Raw genomic sequence first — 20,038 nt, 5'->3', positions numbered from 1 at the left:
GGCCGGTCCAACTGGCCTGCCCTGGCCTCTGTCATCTGACCCCTGGGTTTCAGGATCTTTCAGGAATGTATGATTGGCTGGGGAGGGATTCTCCAGCTGGAAACACAATTGGCATAGCTTTACCCCATTCCAAACCCCTCAGCAGATGTTGGAAGAAAGAGCCCCGGATTGGTCCTTGAGGGCACACACTCAAGTGGACTTGTTCTGGGTTCCAGAAGCTAAACCAGTTCATTCCAAAGTACAGGATTCCCTGCTCTTCAACTCCAATTTGTCCATCATCATTGACCCTACAAAGTAGGCCTTTTCTTCTCTTGTTGTCAGACACAAGCGAAAGGCGCTTGCCCCATGGTGTGGGGCAGGCAGCTGGCCTTCCAGAACCCCGTGCAACCATGAAAATGACCATAACTGTTCCAGAGTACGAGGACATGGCTGTGTGTGCTCGAATAATACACGGAGGGGAGGGGGTGTGGAGAGACAGGAACAGAAATATATTTCCTTTACAATCCTAAAATAAGCAAAGTAAGTTTTGGGGGACAGCAGCTCGGAAAATGGCAATGCATCCGCTCTTAGTTGGCAGGGCATTTCAGGCCTATAGTCATTGAACCAGAAAGGGCCCTCCAAATATGGTCAGGTAGTGATGGTCTCTTCGGAGCATATAGCCCCACCCCTCACACCTTCACAAGGCACAAGCCAGCTTGTCTAGGGCCTTTTTTGGATATGCCCCTCTGAGGTCATCTGGCCCATTGGCCTCAGGGAAGATCCTTCCTTAGAAGCCCCTTGGTTGCCATCAATTGAATCCCAGCTCCTGGTGACCCCATGTGCGCAGAGTAGAAGCACGCCACTAGGTTTTCAAGACTGTGACCTCAGGAAGCAGATGCCCAGGTCTGTCGACCGAGGCACCAACCTTTCAGTTAGTGGTCCTGCCCTTCACCATTTGTGTCACCCAACGATTCAGGGTGTGTATCAAGGCACCTGAAAATGGGTCTCACTGCCTCCCACCTGCATTTCTCCTGAGCAAGAAATCCCAATCAAAGAGAAATCACACAGCCTGTTCAGAAAAGCATGAGCCTTCTATCGTCTGCTGGAGCCAAACCCATTCAGCTCACTGACATTCTAAACGGTCCTTTTCTGCTTCACATGCATTTCAGTTAAATATTGCTCTTTACGGCCCTACCCCTGTCCTCACCATTCTGCCGGCCCCCTCATGGGGGTTCTTACAAAGTCCCCTGTTCACAATGTTATTCCGATGTCTTCCATTTTCAAAACATTTAAACATAAATAATTACCCTGCCGAAAGACACAGATTTGGCCCGTGGCCTACGGTCATTAGAAAACTAAAGCCTGGAGCTCACTCTTTATTTTTTTAAGAGATTTTATACTCGGTGAACCCCCCCAAGAATCTTGATCTTCTGGAATCACTGCAATTCCTTTCCCATGCCTGGGAGGAACTTAACATGCAGTTCTCGTAGTCTGTTCTTTAGAAGGCGTGGGCTAGAGAGGATCCTGCAATTTGTCTAAGTCCTTGGTTTTGTAGATGAGGCAATTAAGGTCCAGACCAGAGAGGTTAAGTGACTTGCCCAAGGCCACTTTTTTTCCATCGCAGAGCTAGGGTCAGACTTCAGAGCCATTCCCGAGTTCTGTTTTCTAGCAGGCTCCCCCCTTTGGGAGTGGGTGCATAGCTATACAACTCTTGATAATGTACACGCTACCTACCTATCTTGCAGCTCATGTCTCAAAACCAACCCAAACATGATGATTATCCAATCAATGCTGGCTTCTAGTTCAAGTCCTTCAATCGACCTTCACCTAATGACTTTCCAGTATCACAGAGCTCCTTCCAGGGAATACACATTCCATGTATTTCAAGACATCAGGGTAAATTAATTAATCAATTTGAGGGAAGATGTGATTTAAAGTTACACACAAGGATCTCATGACTCCTCATGACTGAGGTTCTTCTGTGCTCAAATGATAGTTATTTCTAACTGTAAAGCAAACTGCCTCTGTGAGTGAGTTTGTGAGATGAGATGTTAGGATTTTAAGAATGAAGAAGTCCAGGGGTTTGCATGATCCTGGCACAGGCAGTGAAGGCCGAGCGTGGCTCCCCTGGCCAGCATGTTCTGGTACACTAGACGCAACAATGCCCCCGGACGTAGAACTAATTGCATTGGTTTCAACCCCGCTGATTTAGATTGGGGACACAGGATGAGTTTTCTCTCACCTTCTATGAGGAGAAGGAGCCCTGGTGGCAGTAGTAGCTACTCGTTGGGCTGCCTAGTGATAAGTCAGCCGTTTGAAACCACCAGCCACTCTGCAGGACAATGATGAAACGTTCTACTCCCATGAAAAGGTACAGACTTGGAACCCCACAGGGGCAGTTCTACCTTCCCCTTTAGCGTCCTTATGACTTGGCATTGTCTCGATGGCAGTGAGTGAAGAAGTCTGTCCATAGAATGGATCATGAATTTTAGGTTTCCAGGAGCATACTTAATCCACCAGAAGATGTATTCTCCTAATGATTTCCTCATCAAAAAGGGACATGTATCCAGAGTAATTAGATGTTTGTTCACCTGGGTACCCCTTGAGCCTCCACTTTGCAGGACTTAGCGCTTATTAGTTCACATTAATATATCCATCGTGTTCTCTAATTCACAGTCCTTAATCATTTAGCCAATCTTCTAAGTATAGAGAGTTTACAATGTCTGAGGTTTGGTGTTTTTGTTTGTTTGTTTGTTTTGGGGGGTTGCTTTGTTGTTTATTGTACTTTGCCTTGTTTTATTTGGGTTAGTTTTGTTCGATATGACAGGTCTTCTTCGCATTCTTTTTTCATCTGACCTGAGGGTGTCTTCTCCCAAGTCTTCTTTTCCAAGGATTTTCTAACCTGCTCAGCTCGCACCAATATAACCCAGTTCTCACCATTTCCAATAATCCTCAGCAGTCTTTAGACTCCTCTTCTGTTGCTATCCCGATTCCCACAGAGAAGAAAGTCATCAACAAAGAGACAGCTTCCTGGGCCTCGAGTGGCCTAAGAGTATAACCATCATCACCTTATACTTCTTATCAGAAACCTTGACTGGACCAAGGCAAGTCTCCTCCCCCAGGAGGGCATACTGCCTGGCAGGTGAGCATCTTGGGTTTCATCCTTTCTGTCCATTTATGAGAGCAGACAGCCTGGAAAGTGCAATGTGAGTGGACTACGTAGATGCTTGGCAGCAGTTTCCAAGGCTATTTCTCTTGATGAAGGTACCTAAGAGACCATAATTCAAAGCATTCACTTCAAGGCATAGGTCCTTTACGAAGTGGATGCTTAAAGATGAGACCTATTCCATTTTCAGAACATTCACTAATGCTCTAAGCAATAACTACCCTGGAGTAAATGGTTCCATTTGGTTTGAAAGTTGAAGCCAGTTAGTCAGAATCTTCTGCCAGCCCCCTTTCCTGAAGGATCTCAAAGCACTTTATGAAAAGCAATGACTAAAGCCTTGTTAAACTCCCCCAAAGAGACCTTGTCCAGGAGCCACTTGGCAACCACCTTCCCCGGCCTTGCCAGGAGGTCGTGCCAGACAAGTGGAAAAGAGGACTGGGCCTCTCATTCATTGTTATCCTGTCCCGCAAATGCACACCCCTGAAGACAGAGCTGTTCGTAGAGGAGGTAGACCAGAGAAGCCCAACTCCTTGGCCTTCTCTTGTTCTTCACCCTCCTCCTTGATGAGCTCTCCTTCCCTTGGAGAACTGTCAGCTCAAGCTGCTGAGGGCCTGCATTGAGTCCCCCAGTTACGTCAGCAGCAAGCAGAGATCGCTGAACACTGATACTTGGTGGGAAGAAGATGTCATTGTCCTTCGATGCTCTCCACTTTGTACGCAGCAGAGGCTGCACCTGAATGTGTGAATCCCTTACTTGGTAGATCTGCTTACTACAGTAGACATACCAATTATGGAAAGACGAGAAGACGCTCGCTGAGAACTGAAACGGCATCGCTGTCACTTTATAGAGTCTAAATATTTTTGATTCAATGAAATAAATCTTGACTTTTGCTTTTTCCAGATGTATCTTTAAGGAACCCTCTTAAGGAACCACTTGGAAAGCAATGGTACCTCTTCGCAGGTAGTAGCACGAATAAGGAAAAAAGGTTTTTTTTTCCTTTTTCTTTGCTGGTCACCTCATAAGGTGTTCAAACACACGGCTTCTGACTGTTAAGCTAAACTTCCATGTGGCCTTACAAACAACAAGAGTAGTGTATTTGAAACTGTGTTGTACAGCTTGGAAACCGATCCTAAGATCTTAATTCAGAGTTTTTCTGAGGTATTGAACTTTGCCATTAGCAAAAGGTATTTTTAGAAAAACCCATTGACTGTTTATGGAGCACTGATTTTGCCATATTCCAGGTCTCTGGTTTTTCCACTGCAGCTGCACACAGTAGTCATATTTGTGTTTCAATTATCTTTCCTATTTCCAGTAATAATGAATTTGTAAGATGGTTATTCAAATGGACAGTCCGTTCTGTTTATCGGTCAGCTAGGCAGACTGAAAATGTTTTATTAAGGAAAGTGAGAGGTTTCGTTGTTGTTGTTGTTGTTGTTGTTGTTGACTTGTTTCAATATTATCCTTATGTCTTTCTTCCCTACATACACTTTGCTTTCCTTTTCCTCTTTTTTTAGGCAAACCCAGTCTTTAACATAGTGGCGGACGTTATGAAGCGATTAGTTAATGCTCTCTGCACCCATTCCTTCCATCTATAACTTCAGTGTCTGCACATGCTTTCACAGTAAAAGCCACGTTTGGTAAATCGTCATGTTAAGTCACTCTGAGTTGCTGTGCTGCCTCTTCCCCTGTGACAAACCACATCTTTGGGCATACGCGTGCCTGTGGGCACAAGCATCAGTTTAATGAGATGGCAAAATAATTAAGGTGTGCACGTTCGTGTGCGTGGGTGAGTGCGCGCGCGTGTGGTGAGGACGTCTCATAGGAAAAATAATTTAAGTGACATTCTATTAGCCAGTGTTTAATTGCTTCCTGCCTAATGTGTACATAGTAATTTGGCTGATTATCGGTTGTTATTTGTTCAGAATGTATTGTATCTTGTTGCTATGTATGCAACTGAGTATACCTTAAAGATTAGACTCCGGTCTGTTATCTGCACAATTTTGTGTGCTTGAAGCCTCTGTAAATATACAGATGAATCATGGATGATGTGTTAAATGTGACTTTTGATCTCAAACCAATAATATTTTGTAGTATGTACATTTGCAAACTATTTTAACATTTTAAACAGACATTGTAAATGGCCAGTATCCTTACTCAGCAACAGCCCTGGTAAAACGCCTGCCTGTTCGATCTACAGATTTATAAGTAGAGGTCAGAAGTGAACGCGAACTAAGATTCTGGTTTATTTTCCCTAATGGCAAGTATTTTTGATAACTTCCTATCAGCCTAATTGTATTTGTAAGAAAAGTCGTCAGCAGAAAGAATCTTAGCTCAAAGAGGTAATGACTGTTCATCAGCATTAAATAATACCAGTATGCTTCATGTTTCTCCTAATGCTGTTGAAGGGTGAAGTTGAAGGGCAAAGAAGTCAAAAACACTTTCTGATGCTGCGTGATATACGTAGCTTTTGTCCATAACTCAACTGAAACAAAAAATTTTCAATGATGTTTAAAAATTCAACCTGAGCTTTTTAAAAAAAAAGAGCTTCTCATGGAAACCTTGGAAGAGGTATTTATTCATGGGGGCAATGCTTTGACAATAGCCAGAAAAGCAGGACCTTTCCTTCACTGATCAGTGCCAGTTGGGTTCTTGCTCTTCCGTAGCTGGTCATTGCCAAGTATTGGGAAGCACGGCAGCACGTTTCCATGGCACACCCCGGGGCCAGCCGCAGGTGCACCCGGCTCGCCCCCCCGCCGCCACAATGTGCATGTTCCAATGTCTCAGTGCATCTCCGCATGCGCGCTCCCCTCGGGATCTCTGCTCCCACACCCACCGCTTCCTCGGGGACCAGCAAGCTTTCTTCTTTCCCAGAGCCCGCACGGAGGTTCCCGGGAGTTCCCAGGGATAGGAAACGTGCTGCTTCAGGGGTACACTCACCGGGGGGCAGTCTTACTGAATGCTTTCAAACGCACCCGCGCCCTCTCACCGGGCGGGCTTCCTATTGGCATGTTTGTGATTGGCTTTCCCCGACAGCCTCAAAGAGCTGTGTTGTTGCCCTGACCCGACGTGCTGTTTCCCTCCGTAAATTGGCATCTTTCTAAGCAAACCATGACTTTCTTTTCCTAATTCTGTCTTCAAATAAAAGTTCACCTGCTTTTTCAAACCAAACCGAATGAATGGCAGTGCTCTGTAATATCCCCTTCCCTAAGGACTCCCCGGGGCTGGGACACCGGCTGGGGGGGTGGGGGGGAGGGGAGGGAGATGTTGAGGGGAGGGGTGGTGTGGGAAAGGAAGCCTTTCTGATGACACCCGTTAAGAAAGAACTATTGATTAAGACACACCAGGCAATATCCCGGATCTTCGCCCACCAACAAGAAATAATTCCTCATCTCGATTAATAGACAAAAGCAAAATTGTCTTATGGAATTAGACGATGTCAAGGCAAGAGTTTCTTATCAATTGAGAAAAGTCCCAGGGTTAGCAGGGTAGGGGTGGGGCCCATAAAGATACTCTCTTGCCCCATGTCATCTGTCAAGTACATGATACTGTTAGGTAGCTTAGCCTAGGGGTTGGGAAGTCCATTGACACATGCCCAGGAGAGCCAGCATAGGACAAAGCTCTCTGCCGGAGAGAGAGACCTTACAATACCTTGGCAATGATTTTTTTTTTCATCTATGAAATACGTTTCTTCTTTAGGTACCAGGTAGCGTTCTCACTTCCCATGATACACCTGGCCTATCAATCACTGCATTAAGTTATGTTGCCGCAGGAGCAACTAGTGTAGGATGCGGATGAGAAGAAGTTGGGTACCAGGGCAGTGTACACACTAGACTGAACCAGTACTCTCATCGGGGAGCAGCTGTCTGTTCTGCTCGACTTCATTCCCCCCAACACATGACACCAAACCAGGACTGAACTGCTGCGGAAATGCATGAGGCTCTAAAGACCACCAGCGCCCTTAGAAAGCTCACCAACCTGATGAAGCTGCTTGCTTTCTTCAGAAAGAGACTTGGCGTCCTTTCCAAGGGCCTCCAAAGGCTCTCTGAAAAAACTCAGAGGAAGCTCAGTTGACCCCCTAGCCCAGAGGTGCCTTGAAAGTACTTCCTGGGCCTTTCTGAATAGCTCCAGGCCCACCGCCACCTTTCACACACTATTAACCGCAAGTGTGATGGATCAGTCCCCTAGAAGGACTTCCAAGTGCCTGAAGAGACACCTGCCTTTTCTTACACTGCAGGGTGCACTGCTCAGGGCAAGGTACTCATTGACAGCAGTCACAGATAAGAACATCTAAGCTGCATAGCTTTAAAATTCCACAAGTCTAAAAGACTCTCTTTGGATATCTATCAAGGAGGAATAGGAATTCTCAGAACATGTTTCTTTTGCTGTTTTGTGCTGTGGTTCTCTTGTTGGGACGAAAAGTTTACCCAGAGGGATGAGGTTGTAACTGCCCTGTTGGAACTGAAGGGGAGGGAGAAGAAAGTATGGGAGAAGCCTGCTCAGCCCCTCATTCCCATGGTCCCCCCATCACCCTCGAAAGTGCCCTCTTAACCAAAAGGTGGGTGGTGTCAAACCCAGCAGCTGCTCCATGGGAGAAAGATGAGGCAGGCTGCTTCTAGACAGAGGACAGCCTCAGAAGCCTGATGGAGCAGGAGTACTCTGCCCCGGAGTGGTCGCTATGAGTCAGACTCAACTCAATGATCATCTAGCTGATTTTTTACTCTTTGAATGAATTTAAGTCAGTTTTCTTGTACTTGCCTCATTCTGACCCCAGCCTAAAAAAACCAGTTCTGTCTATTTCAGCTTCCCCACCCAAACCACTGTGGCACCTCAGTAGACGGGGACAGGAGTATCCCTTAGACGGGCCCTGACATCCTGTCTTGGCGCCAGCTCTACTCATCAACCAATCTCTTTGATTCTGACTGGTCGCTGCCCTGAGCTCTATTCCAAGGAGTGTCCTCGGCATCTCTCAAAGGTCAAAGCATCCCTCAGCTCCAGAGGGTCTAGGATTGAGTTCTGGCAAGGCTCGTTGGCATTTTGCAGACCTCAGACCTGCAGCAAGCAGGCCCTTTCCCAGAGAGCAGGCCTGCGATGGGCACCTCTGATGAGCTGCAGGGGAAGGTGAGAGCTTAGCCAGGCCTAATCCCAGGGTTCTGTGGGAAGAGTGTCTGATTTCGATACATTATTGCATTCACATTCAACTGTTCCACAATGGGGGAACTTGACCTCCAGCTTCAATGTCGTGGGGGCCATTTTGCTTTGGCTTGGCTGGAGCCAAGGGCCAGACATTGTTCTCCCTCAGCCCCGGGTGAAGTCTGTGAAGTTGGGACAGCATCATTCTCTGACAAACGTTCAGTCCGTTTCTGCCAGTCCCGGGAGACCTGATATTGAAATGTTTTCCTCCCCATCGTTATATTTTCCTTGGTTGAAAAAGTTTTGTTTTGGGAGTTGCTACCCTGTCGAGGTAATGAGTCAGTTTGGGAGGCTGGTGCAGAGGGGAAAATGCACATCATGGGCAGAGGCCAGAGGATGGGGGTGAGAGATGGGAGATTCCGGGTGGGAGGGAAGTCCACACCCTGGGCCCCCTCCAGCCCTTTCAGGAAGAACACAGCCCTGCCTTCCCAGCCGGGGGGCTTCTTCGATGGGGTCAGGGGCCAGGCCCAACTGCTGCCTGAGGACTTCTTCCTGATAAAGGTAGGTAAGCTGTCATTTGTTGTTCATATGTTGAGGGCCATTTAATCTTTCTGTGAACATAGGTACCATTGAGCCTGGGGGTCCATTATGAAGCACCTGACTACTAAGCATGGGGTCAGTGGTGTCCACCCACCAGCCGCTCCACTGGAGAAAGGTGTGGCCACCCGCTTCAGAAAGGGTCACAGCCTTAGAAATCCTATGGGGGCAGTTCTGCTTTGTTCTAATGGGCTGTGATGAGTAAGAATCAACTCAGTGGCAATGGGTTTGGGATCACCCTTTTTAACAGACTGGGAAACTGAGTCTCAAAAGAAGGTCAGTGGAATGTCCAATATCACACAAACAGCAAGTGGCCAAGCAGGTCAATAAAGGAAGTGATACGCAGTCCTTCTACATAGGGATCCTGTGTCTATTACACTAAGGAGCCCCCATAGCTCTGTGGGTTAGGCATTGAGCTGCTAACCACATGGGTTGAAGTTCAAGCTCACTAGTTGCTGCTCAGGAGGAAGGTGAGGCCGTCTGCTCCCACAGAGATTTACAACCTCTGTTGTTGTTTTGTTTTGTTGCTTTGTTTTGCTCTGTCTTGTTTTTTTGTGCATATTATTAACTCTGAAGTTCTATCTAGATAAGATAGGTGGGATAAACAATCTGCAGGAGAAAGCAATAGGACAAACAGTTCTGGGGGAATATGGGAGAAGAGGAGGTAGGGGTAAGGAAGTGGGTGTTAACAACCCCAGAGACAAGGGAACGAGTGATCCAAAATCAGTGGCAAGGAGGGTGTAGGTCGAGGCTTGGTAGGGCTTGACCAAGGGCAATGTAACCAAGAGGAATTACTGAAACCCAAATGAAGGCTGAACGTGATAGTGGGGCAAGAAGAAAGTAAAAGGAAATAGAGGTCCAAATACAGGCATGTACATATATATGATGATGGGGAACTAGATCTATGTGCATATATTTAGATTTAGTATTAAGGTAGCAGATGGACATTGGGCCTCCACTCAAGTACTCCAATGCAAGAACATTTTGTTCTATTAAATTGGCATTCCATGATGCTCACCTTCCTGACATGATCGCTGAAGACAAAGCAGGTGCATAAGCAGATGTGGTGAAGAAAGCTGATAGTGCCCAGCTATTGAAAGATATATCGTCTGGGGCAGGGGTCCTCAAACTATGGCCCATGAGCCACATGCGGCCCACCAAAGACGTTTATCCAGCCCGCCGGGTGTTTTTGCCACCACTGCGTGTCCTGCTTAGCAGCCGATTCATCCAGTGCACATAGGAAGTTTTTCATAGTTTTTTTTTAACTATAGTCTGGCCCTCCAACGGTCTGAGGGACAGTGAACTGGCCCCTGTTTTAAAAGTTTGAGGACCCCTGCTCTGGGGTCTTAAAGGCTTGAAGATAAACAAATGGCCATCTAACTCAAAAGCAACAAAGCCCACAGGGAAGAAGCATACCAGGCTATGTGATCACAAGGTGTCGATGGGATCAAGGATCAGGCATCAAAGAGCAAAAAACATATCATCGTGAATGAAGGGGAATGCACAGTGGGGACCCAAAACCTATCTGTAGGCAACTGGACATCCCCTTACAGAAGGGTCTCCGAGAGGAGACGAGCCAGTCGGAGTGCAGTGTAGCAACAATGAAGCACACAACTTTTCTCTAGTTCTTTAATGCATCCTTCCCCCCATTATCATGAACCTAATTCTACCTTACAAATCCGGCTAGACCTAGAGGATGTACACTGGCACAGTGTCCGGGGAATCCAGGACAGATGAACCACTCAGGACCAGTGGTGAGAGTGGTGATACTAGGAGGGTGGCGAGAAGGTGAGGGAGAAAGGGGAAACTGATCACAAGGATCTATATCTAACGCCCTCCCTGGGGGACGGACAACAAAAAAGTAGGTGAAGGGTAAGGAGACCAGACATCCTGCTTTTGGCAAGACAGTCCCGATTTTTAACAATTTTTCCCATGTCCCACAGTATTTTTTAAAAGTCCCAATTTTTGGAAAGAATGCATGACAAGCTAGTGTATGTGTTTTTCGGCTGCCATGCGGTTATATTGCCAGGATATGAGTTTTATCAACGGTGTCCTGCTGGTGAAGGGAGATATCAAACAGTGTAAAACAGGACAAAATAATAATAATTTATCAATTATCAAGGGTTCCTGAGGGAGGAGGAGTGGGGAGGGAGGGGGAAAATGAGGAGCTGATACCAAAGGCTCAAATAGAAAGCAAATATTTTGAGAATGATGATGGCAACAAATACACAAATATGCCTGACCCAATGGATGGATGGATGGATTGTGATGAGTTGTACAAATCTCCAATAAAATGATTTAATAAAAAGATTTACAACCTCAAAAACCCTATATAGTTGGCTAAGAGTCCAAATCGATTCAATGGCAGTGAGTGGGTTTGCCCATTACATGAAGAGGTCACTCTACAAGATTCAGTCTTACCCACAGCTTCAGACCTAAGATACTTGGGGTGGGATACGAAGAGCCGGTTGGGGAGACAGCTGCAGATGAGTAGGGAGACTCAGGTCGGGGAGTGTGATCAGCAGAGGAGAAGTGGGGGTAGGTGTACGGGTGTAAATTACTTTCTTCTTTCTCTCCACCCTCGCTTTCCCTCTGTTTTCCCACCCCATCCATTTGCTACACGCATAAAGGAAAGCCGCACCGATCTAAAGACACGTATAGGCACATGCATGCATGCACACGTTCACACATGCAAACAAGCCTGGTAGCACACACATGGGAGGGAAAACCCACGACTCCAGCACTGGCCCCGAGCCAACCCTGAGCCCCAAGGAGCCCAGTCAGGAGCCCTGGCCTGCCTCACTTTGGGAGGTCGGATCCGTGAAAGAGCCGTGGTCCTTTCCAAAAGGAGAAAGGGAGCAAGAAAGAACACCAGCACCTCTCATGATGGGAGGTCAGCAAATGAAACCAGGAGAAGGGGGTGGCGGGCTGGGGAGGTGGGGTGAGAGCATGGGGGTGGGGAGCCCGGGGCTGGCAGCTGAATTCCTACCCTGGCCCAGCTCCAAAAGATTAAAATAGAGCTCTTAGAGTGTCCCCTCCACAGACCAGCCTGCCAGGGGCCAGACAATACGTGGGTTTGTGCTTCAGCACAGGCCTCCAGAGAGGTGATGTTTTTATCCGGACAGCTAAAGGCACAGAGGCAGGTCTAAGTCATTCCAAGGCCCCTTTGGCCCATCATCCCAGAGCAGGCCACAGCGGAGGGAGAGCTGCAGGCTGCTACACGCACACAGATCCACTCTCTTCTCGGCTCACCCCAGGGCAGGCTGCTGGACTCACACGTCTTCATTTTATCTACCCTCAACCACCCAATTGGCAGGGCTGTTTGGGACGGAGTCTTAGCGGATTCGTTATACTTTAATTGGAAAGGAGTGGGGGGGGGGGATCTCTATGTGCCTGTAAACAGGCGGGTCTGCTAATGAGGGAGGGACATGGTGTCCCTCAGGATGATCTTCAGCTCAGATAAAGGACAAACATCTCATTTTCCCTCCCGTGGAACACAGCTTCCCCAGAAGGATACCCGCCGGCCCCTTGACCTCACATCGGCTTCCTTGGAATTCTTAAAGATTTCAGGTAGCTGGGATTCAAATCCAGCCTCTGAGCCCACTCACTGATACAGAAAGATTCAGACAAGGCTGTGTCTGTTCGGCACACAGGCTCTGGAGCCTGCCAGATGTGAGCACTTTTCAATGTGCCCAGGTCACTTCTTTGACACCTGGGTTCTTTACCTACAGTAAACCAAAAAAAGCAAACCGGTCTCCAGTGAATTGATTTCTACTCATGGCGGCCCTGTGTGTCCCAGAATAAAACCATGCTCCCCGGGGTGCTCCCCGGGTGTAGCGAGGGAGGCCATTCTTTCAAGCCGCCTCTGGGTGGGTTTGGAGAGTCACCAATAAAGGAGGTGGATCATCTTGGCTTAGGTCTTGGGCTGCCAACAGCAAGGTCAGCCGGTTGAAACCACCAGCGGCTGCATGGGAGAAAGCTGTGGCCTTCTACTCCTGTGAAGAGTTAAAGTCTCAGAAACCCAAGGCAGTGCTACCCTGTCCTATGGGGTCGCTCTGAGCCAGAACCAACCAATAGCTACAGCAACAGACTCAAACACAACCACAGTTGTGAGGATGACACCACGGGACCTGGTGGTGTTTCATGCTTGGTTGCACATAGGAGTCCTGGTGGTGTAGTGGTTGTGCATTGGGCTGTGATCTGCAAGGACAGCAGTTTGAAGCCACTAACCGATCTTCTGGAGAAAGGTAGGGCTTTCTACTCCTGTAAAGAGTAGAAAGTCACATGAAAGTTCTGCCCTGTTCTTATAGCGTCTTTATGAATTGTCATCGACTCAATAGCCATGAGTTGAGGGTCTGACCCGACTTGACAGCCCTTAACCAAAACTGGGTAGACTTTCATTGCCAGCCTCTCTGGGCATCGACTCATTGCCATCACCCAGATGCTCCCAAATGAGTTGCCATCAGGTTGATTCTGACCCAAAGCTACCCCTGGTGGGTCAGGGTAGAGGTGGGCTCCATGAGGTTTTCGGGGGCTGTTTTTTGCATCGTGGGGACTTTCTTCTAAGACACCTCTGGTTGGCTCAAACCACCAACTGCTCGTTGACAGCGGAGACCACTCACGGTTTGCCCCACCTGCGGGCTCCCTAAAGCACTTGCACTGTGGTCAGGAGGGGCCAGTGAGATGCGCATAGGAGGCAACGTGATCTGAACCCCTCAGGTGCTGATGCTCACCCGTCAGCCTCCACAATCAGATGGGCAATATAATGCATCATCCAAACCAGAGCACTCTCTCCCCCCCAACAGTTTTACTGGCAAGGAAGCCACGCATCATACGATTCCATCGTTCAATGACATCGAGCAGAGCTGTGCGATCCGTTTCAGAACACCTTCTTCAGCCAACGGTGTTAGCTCCACATTTGCCCCCAACCTCCCCTGCCACGCTTCCACGGAATCAGGAATCCAGTTACTGTCTCGTAGATATACCTATCCTGAATTTCACATGAAGAAAGCCAGTTTAAAAAGCAAATAACAAGAATAACAGAGTAAAACGAACATTTCCCATGGTCACAGAAGGCCCTAACTGAATAGGATCATGGGAGACCACGTTACCAGGGAAGGCTGTAGATCAGTGATTCTCCTTCCTATAATCCAAGAGTCTATTAAACCTTCTAAGAGTCCTAGTGGCACCGTGGGTAACATGTTGGGCTACTAGCCACAAGGTCAGCAGTTCAAAACCACCAGCAGTTCCTCAAGCGAAAGATGAGGTTTTCTACTCTTATAAAGAGTTGTAGTCTTAGAAACCCACGGGGGCAGTTCTATTCTGCCCTAGAGAGTAACTGTGAGTCAAAACTGACTGTGTACCAGTGAACTTTTTTGTTTCATAAGCATTTCATCAAGATAACCCCTTTCAAGATGGCCCTAAATATATCCTATAACATAAAACCCATCAGAGGTCACAGTCCTCTGGTACATTAATATAAGCAATTTAAATTTAACATATAGTTTTACTATATATTTAAAAATCTTAAGATTGTAGACAAGTGCAATGAGACAAGTGAGAAGTCAAGTTATGGATGAAGGACAAGAATTGAGAAAATTCTATCATCTTCTACCTCCCTCTCCTCCTTCCCCTCCCCCCACTAATTAGTAACAAACAACAATTCACTACAATAGATTTAATTCCAACTCACAGCGGCCCAATAGGACAGGGTAGAACATCCCCTGTGAGTTTCTGAGACTGTCCATATTTATGGGAATACAAAGCCTCATCTTCCTCCTGCCGAGCAGGCTTATGGCTTCAAACCGCTGAAGTTGTGGTTAGCACTCCATCTCATAACCCACTATGCCACTAGCGCTCTTTGCTAATGGGCCAAGGTTGATACTGTTTCACTTTGGTGGGAAAACTCCTCCTGCCAGCTCACACACTATCAGTCTGCCACAAATGTTTCTGGTGAGGAAAAGTGAAAGCGCCTGCGATCTCAAAAAGAACAAACAGATCTCTCTTGGCAGTAGTACGGCCAGATGCTTCTGAGAAGCGCAGAGGTCAAAGCTTCAACTCACATCTGCTGCGCGTGTTATCAGGAGAGACCAGTCCCTGGAAAGGGACATCGTGCTTGGGCAAGTCACAGGGCAGCGAAAAAGAAGAAGCTCCCGATCCAAGGGACTGACAGTGGCTGCGCCAGTGAGCTCAAGCATAACAATGGGGAGGAAGACACAGCGCAGGGCAGCGTTTTGTTCTGCTGTCTACAAGGTCACAATGTGTCGGAACCAACCTGAGCCCTCACAACTGTAGAGTCAAGATAAGCATCAGAATGGAAAAGGACTTTCCTGGACATGCTTTCTTTCAACACTCTCTTAACCATTTGCAAATGAGGATCAAGATGGAGAATGACCAGCTGTCCAGAGGTACATAGGATTGAGGACACGGAACTTATTAGTGGTACTTTTTGGCTTGATTTTTCAGCCACAATAGTCCTAGCAGCCTCGTGAGTTGGTTCCCTGCATAGAAAGAGAAACCCTTGGTGGAATGCAAAGGTTTCCAGCGTAAGACCACAGCCAATAATCTCAGCACATCGGACAGAACTCTTGGGCCCACTGCAAAAAAACCAGGCAGCTCTCTGGTCAGCCAGGGATCACACGGGTCCCCCTGTGCAGAAATGCCCGCTCAGCCTTTGTGCAGGTCTACCTCGAAGCAAAGTCTCTGGTAGCTCCCGCTCGACCCAGTCAGCTCCTCTCTGGCCTTCGGGTGCCTTTGGCATTTGCCTTCCTGGGTTTCTGGAAGATATTAGGTTATACTGCCTGGTAGCCCCTTTCTGACTCTTGTTTGTTTGTTTGTTTGTTTTAAAAGAACACAATCTTCCCTTGCAATTTTTGCTTGCATTAAATAAATATAAAGGCTTTATGAAGGTCTTTATAGTGTACAGTATGATCTCTCTTTTAGTTCTCAAAAGCTGTCAGTTACAAAGGTACCCGCCTTTCTTTTGAAGGTAGCAGTTCTATGAGAATATAGCCAGCAGGTAGAAGAACCGGGAAATTCACCCCCAGGTCTTTTGACTCTGGTTTCTATACTCTCTCTGCTATTCCACACCACAGTACGGAAACCTGTTCCACTTATTTATCGTGGGATGATATTTAAATGTGGCTAGTCCTTGGGTTTCAGCTGAATCACTTAAAACACAGAGACAGCATGCATACATGAGCCAACATACATAGAACAACTTGAAACCCGGATCCTTAAAGAGCTCCCACTCCTCACTCTACCCTAAATGTAAACAGATGCATGCCTCGGAATTTGACTTCAGACAGATCATCACTTCAGAGAATTAAAAATAATATAGAGTCATAGATTAAAGAAGAGTTGGTTTAAGGGAGAAATGACAATACATTGTTTGCTATATCATAAAGGAACATAAAAGGATGTAAAACATTCTACCAAGCCGAACTAAAATTCCACTTTGGTCCATCTAGCCCATGGAACTAGAAACATCTGTAGACAAGGATACATGTACATGATGCTCACTGCAATATTGCTGGTCGTGGCAAAATTAGCTGGAAATAACCCACTCGCCCACAAAGAGAGTAATGGATGGACAGTTTTGCTGGACCTAAAGTACTATTTTTATGAAGAACAAGTGAGAACCACTTACATTGACCTGGAAGAGACCCGGGATGAGTTGGGAAGAAAAGACATAGAAGGAAGGGAGGAGGGGTGGGTAAAATATGTTGTATAATTCAGCCTGCTATAAATAATTTCTTTTTTTACATCTTACTGTATGCATGTGTATGAAAAGAAATCCAAGCTGTTAACTTCAGAGAGCATGGCCTATGAGAGAGAAGGGGAGATTATTTAACATTTTTACACCCGCCTAAGTTATTTGAGTGATAAAGGGAACACCTATTACCACTGTCCTTCAAAATAATAATAAAATAGATTAAGATAGAAACAGGCCTGTCCCAGAATTTAGCTAAGTCTGATTTGAGCAAAGAAAACACTGCTTCCTCTTCTTCGGTCTTTGAATTCGTCCAAAAATTAACTCTCTTAATTGGCCCCAGGCCCCGGCTGCTCTGTGGGACTCCTTCCTCATTCCCTCTCTACGTAGGTTTCCAGAATGTCCACCTCTGCTGGATGCTAAGACTTTGGTTGTGACCCATCCTCCCCGCTCCCACTTCCCTCTCCACCCACCCACACCCAAAAAAAGACTTTGGTCCCAGCTAAAAAGGCCAAGAATAAATCCTTTCCGCCCCAATTATTCTGCCAATACATCATCCTCCTCTTTTTTTCCCCCAGCCTCCAGATGTTGAACTCTGGAAATGGGTGACTGTGGGAGGCAGTGGACTCTCCCTCACTAAAGGCCTTTACTAAGAAAGAGAACCACATCTGTTAAGAATGGCTTGGATTTAAGTTCACTTAGAACAAGTTAGTTATGGGTGGTTTGCCATTTCTGGAGTGCTGATTGCCTGCAGAATCCAGAGAGGGGAAGGAACCGGAAATCAGATGACAGCAAACCTACTTGCGGAGAACGTGCCGCTGCTGGTGCTGCTGCTCCTGTTGTTGTTGTTGTTCGCTGTCATTGAGTAGGCCCTGGTTCGTGGTGACCTACCTGTTAGAGAAGAACTGCTCCAGAAGATTTTCCCACCTGCATTCTTTCAGCAGCCAATTGCCAGGCCTTTCTTCTGCGGGGCTACTCAGTGTATCTCCGGTTAGCAGTCAATCACAAATAGATTGTACCACCAGACTCCTAGAACATGCATGAAAAAAATAACTTCATGGCCTGAAGAAGCAACACCCCATCAATGACTTGTGCATACCACACCTACACTCAAATTTTGGATCATAGAGATGTGAGAGAGATAGTTTATGGTAGATAACAGTTCACAATTAAGAGTTGTCTTGTCCAACAGATGTCACTTAGTAGGGTTTTTTTTAAGCTGAGTTCTATAAAGGAGCAAAATCAATGAAGTGTGTGTGTGTACACACATATATGCATATGCATGAGTATATATGCATATATATGGCTATATGCAGAGAGAGAGCTCTATTTCAATGAAATGGCTAGTACAATTGGGAGACTGACAAGTCCTAAATCCCTAGTGGCAGTCTGATAGTTCATGTAGAGGAGGCAAATCCAAAATCTCCAGGCCAAGAATCAGGCCACAGGCTGCTCACGTCCCACGAAGCAGAGGTCAGAGGAGGTGAGTGTGGGATTAATAGAGAACTGTGCCAGAACATCATTTTACATGTTGGATGAGATACCTATAGAAATTCCCCCTCCCATGGCCTGACTGCTCACATCAGCTCACAAAACAAAAGATGATGTATTAGGGGGGCTTCAAAAAGTTGGTGAAATAATAGAATTAAAAGAGATTGAAATTTTTCCATGAACTTTTGAAGCTCGTTCATGTAGTGTCTGTCACAATCACCAAGGAATGTGGCGCAGCCAAGTTGACACATAATATTAACCATCGCAGCAGGCTTCAAGAAAAGCTCTCTATTTAGGCTAAGAAAACCAAGGGCAAAAGAGGAGATTCTGAGCTGGGCAAGCGATTTTTTTTTAATAGTTGGTTTGGGCATTTTGGTCAATAAAAAAGCTCAAATTTGGCAATGGTATAAAAACCTGCCAAAAAGACAAAGAGAGAGAGAGAAAGAGCCAGAAAGATAAACCAGGGAGCCTCCAGCTATTTCAACAGAAATAGTTGCATCCATCTAGTCATTCATTGGTCCATGCCTTCCACAGAAAACATCATTGTCTTTTACTTATTTTTTAAAAAATCATTTTATTAGGGGCTCATACAACTCTTATCACAATCCATACATATACATACATCAATTGTATAAAGCACATCTGTTCATCCTTTGCCCTCATCATTTTCAAAGCATTTGCTCTCCACTTAAGCCCTTTGCATCAGGTCCTCTTTTTTTCATCATTGTCTTTTAAAACCTGATCAGAAGCACATTTAATGTCCGCATTTCTAGCAACACTATCTGACTGAGGCCATATATACTCTCTAAGATGACAGGGGCTTTCCCTGTAATTTCCTTCAGAGTCCCCATTTCCCCACTTCCTTCAGAGTCCCTGCCAGCATTGCCTTTAAAGTACATCATTGTAGCAGCATTCTCTCAAAGGCAATCCAATCTTTTGTTGTTGTTGATGGTGGTGATGATGATGGTAAGTGGCACTGAGCGGGCTCTGACTCAGAGTGATCCTGTGTACAAATGAACGAAGCACTGTTCACTCCTGTCCCATCCTCACGCCCGTTGTCATGTGTGAGCCCATCATCGCAGCCACTGTCAGCCTATCGGGTTGAGGCCATCCCCTGTTCTGCAGCTCCTCTGCTTTACCAAGCATGATGTCCTTTTGCAGGGAGTGGTCTCTCCTGATACTACGGCTAAAATACACGAAATGAAATCTCACCATCCTGGCTTCTGAAGCGCATCCTGGTGGCACTTCTTCCGAAGATGACGTGCTGGCTCTTTGGGCAGTCCTTGGTTCTTTCCATGAGACTGCGGCAGCACAACTCCAATGCATCTGTTCTTCTTCGGTGTTCCTTTTTCAATGTAAACAAAATCCAAATCCCCACACCTGGACCGACAGGTACGTCCTGAGAAGTGGAGAAAGGACTGAAGTTGTGGAGAATCTGCTCTTGTTAGACTCACCATCATTGTGCGGCAGTCAATAGATCAAAGGGTGCACTCAGTGGGAAATCTGCTGCGTAAGATCTCCTTCAACTATTGAAAAGCAAGAATGTTACTCTGATGACTAAGGGCACCCGATCCAATTTTCAATCGCCTCATATGCATATGAAAGTCTTTATTATCAGGCACCTTAAAATCCGCCCAGCCTCTACCTGATCCCAGTACCACTGCACACAGTCTAGGTGCCTGTGACAGCAGCGTGTCATGCCTCCAGTACCAAATCGTGTCTTAGTTATCTAGCCACTCAGAGAAATACTACAAGGCGGTGTCTTTAACCCAACAGAGGTTCTTTGGGATCCAGCGTTTAGACGAGCAGTCTGACCTCAAGGTGCTAGCCCCCAGGGAATAGTGCTGTCTCAGTCACTTGCCCCCACTCAGCTCTGGAGGACGGCCTTTGTCTCTTCTGAGCTTCTCCCAGGTAAATTTCATGATGTCTCTTCCCCTCCCTGCTTGCTACTTTATGTTTCATGT

The sequence above is a fragment of the Tenrec ecaudatus genome, chromosome 10 (genome assembly GCF_050624435.1).
Source record: "Tenrec ecaudatus isolate mTenEca1 chromosome 10, mTenEca1.hap1, whole genome shotgun sequence".
Lineage (NCBI taxonomy): Eukaryota > Metazoa > Chordata > Mammalia > Afrosoricida > Tenrecidae > Tenrec > Tenrec ecaudatus.
The sequence above is the reverse complement of the archived record's forward strand: the minus strand, read 5'-3'. Positions refer to the sequence as shown.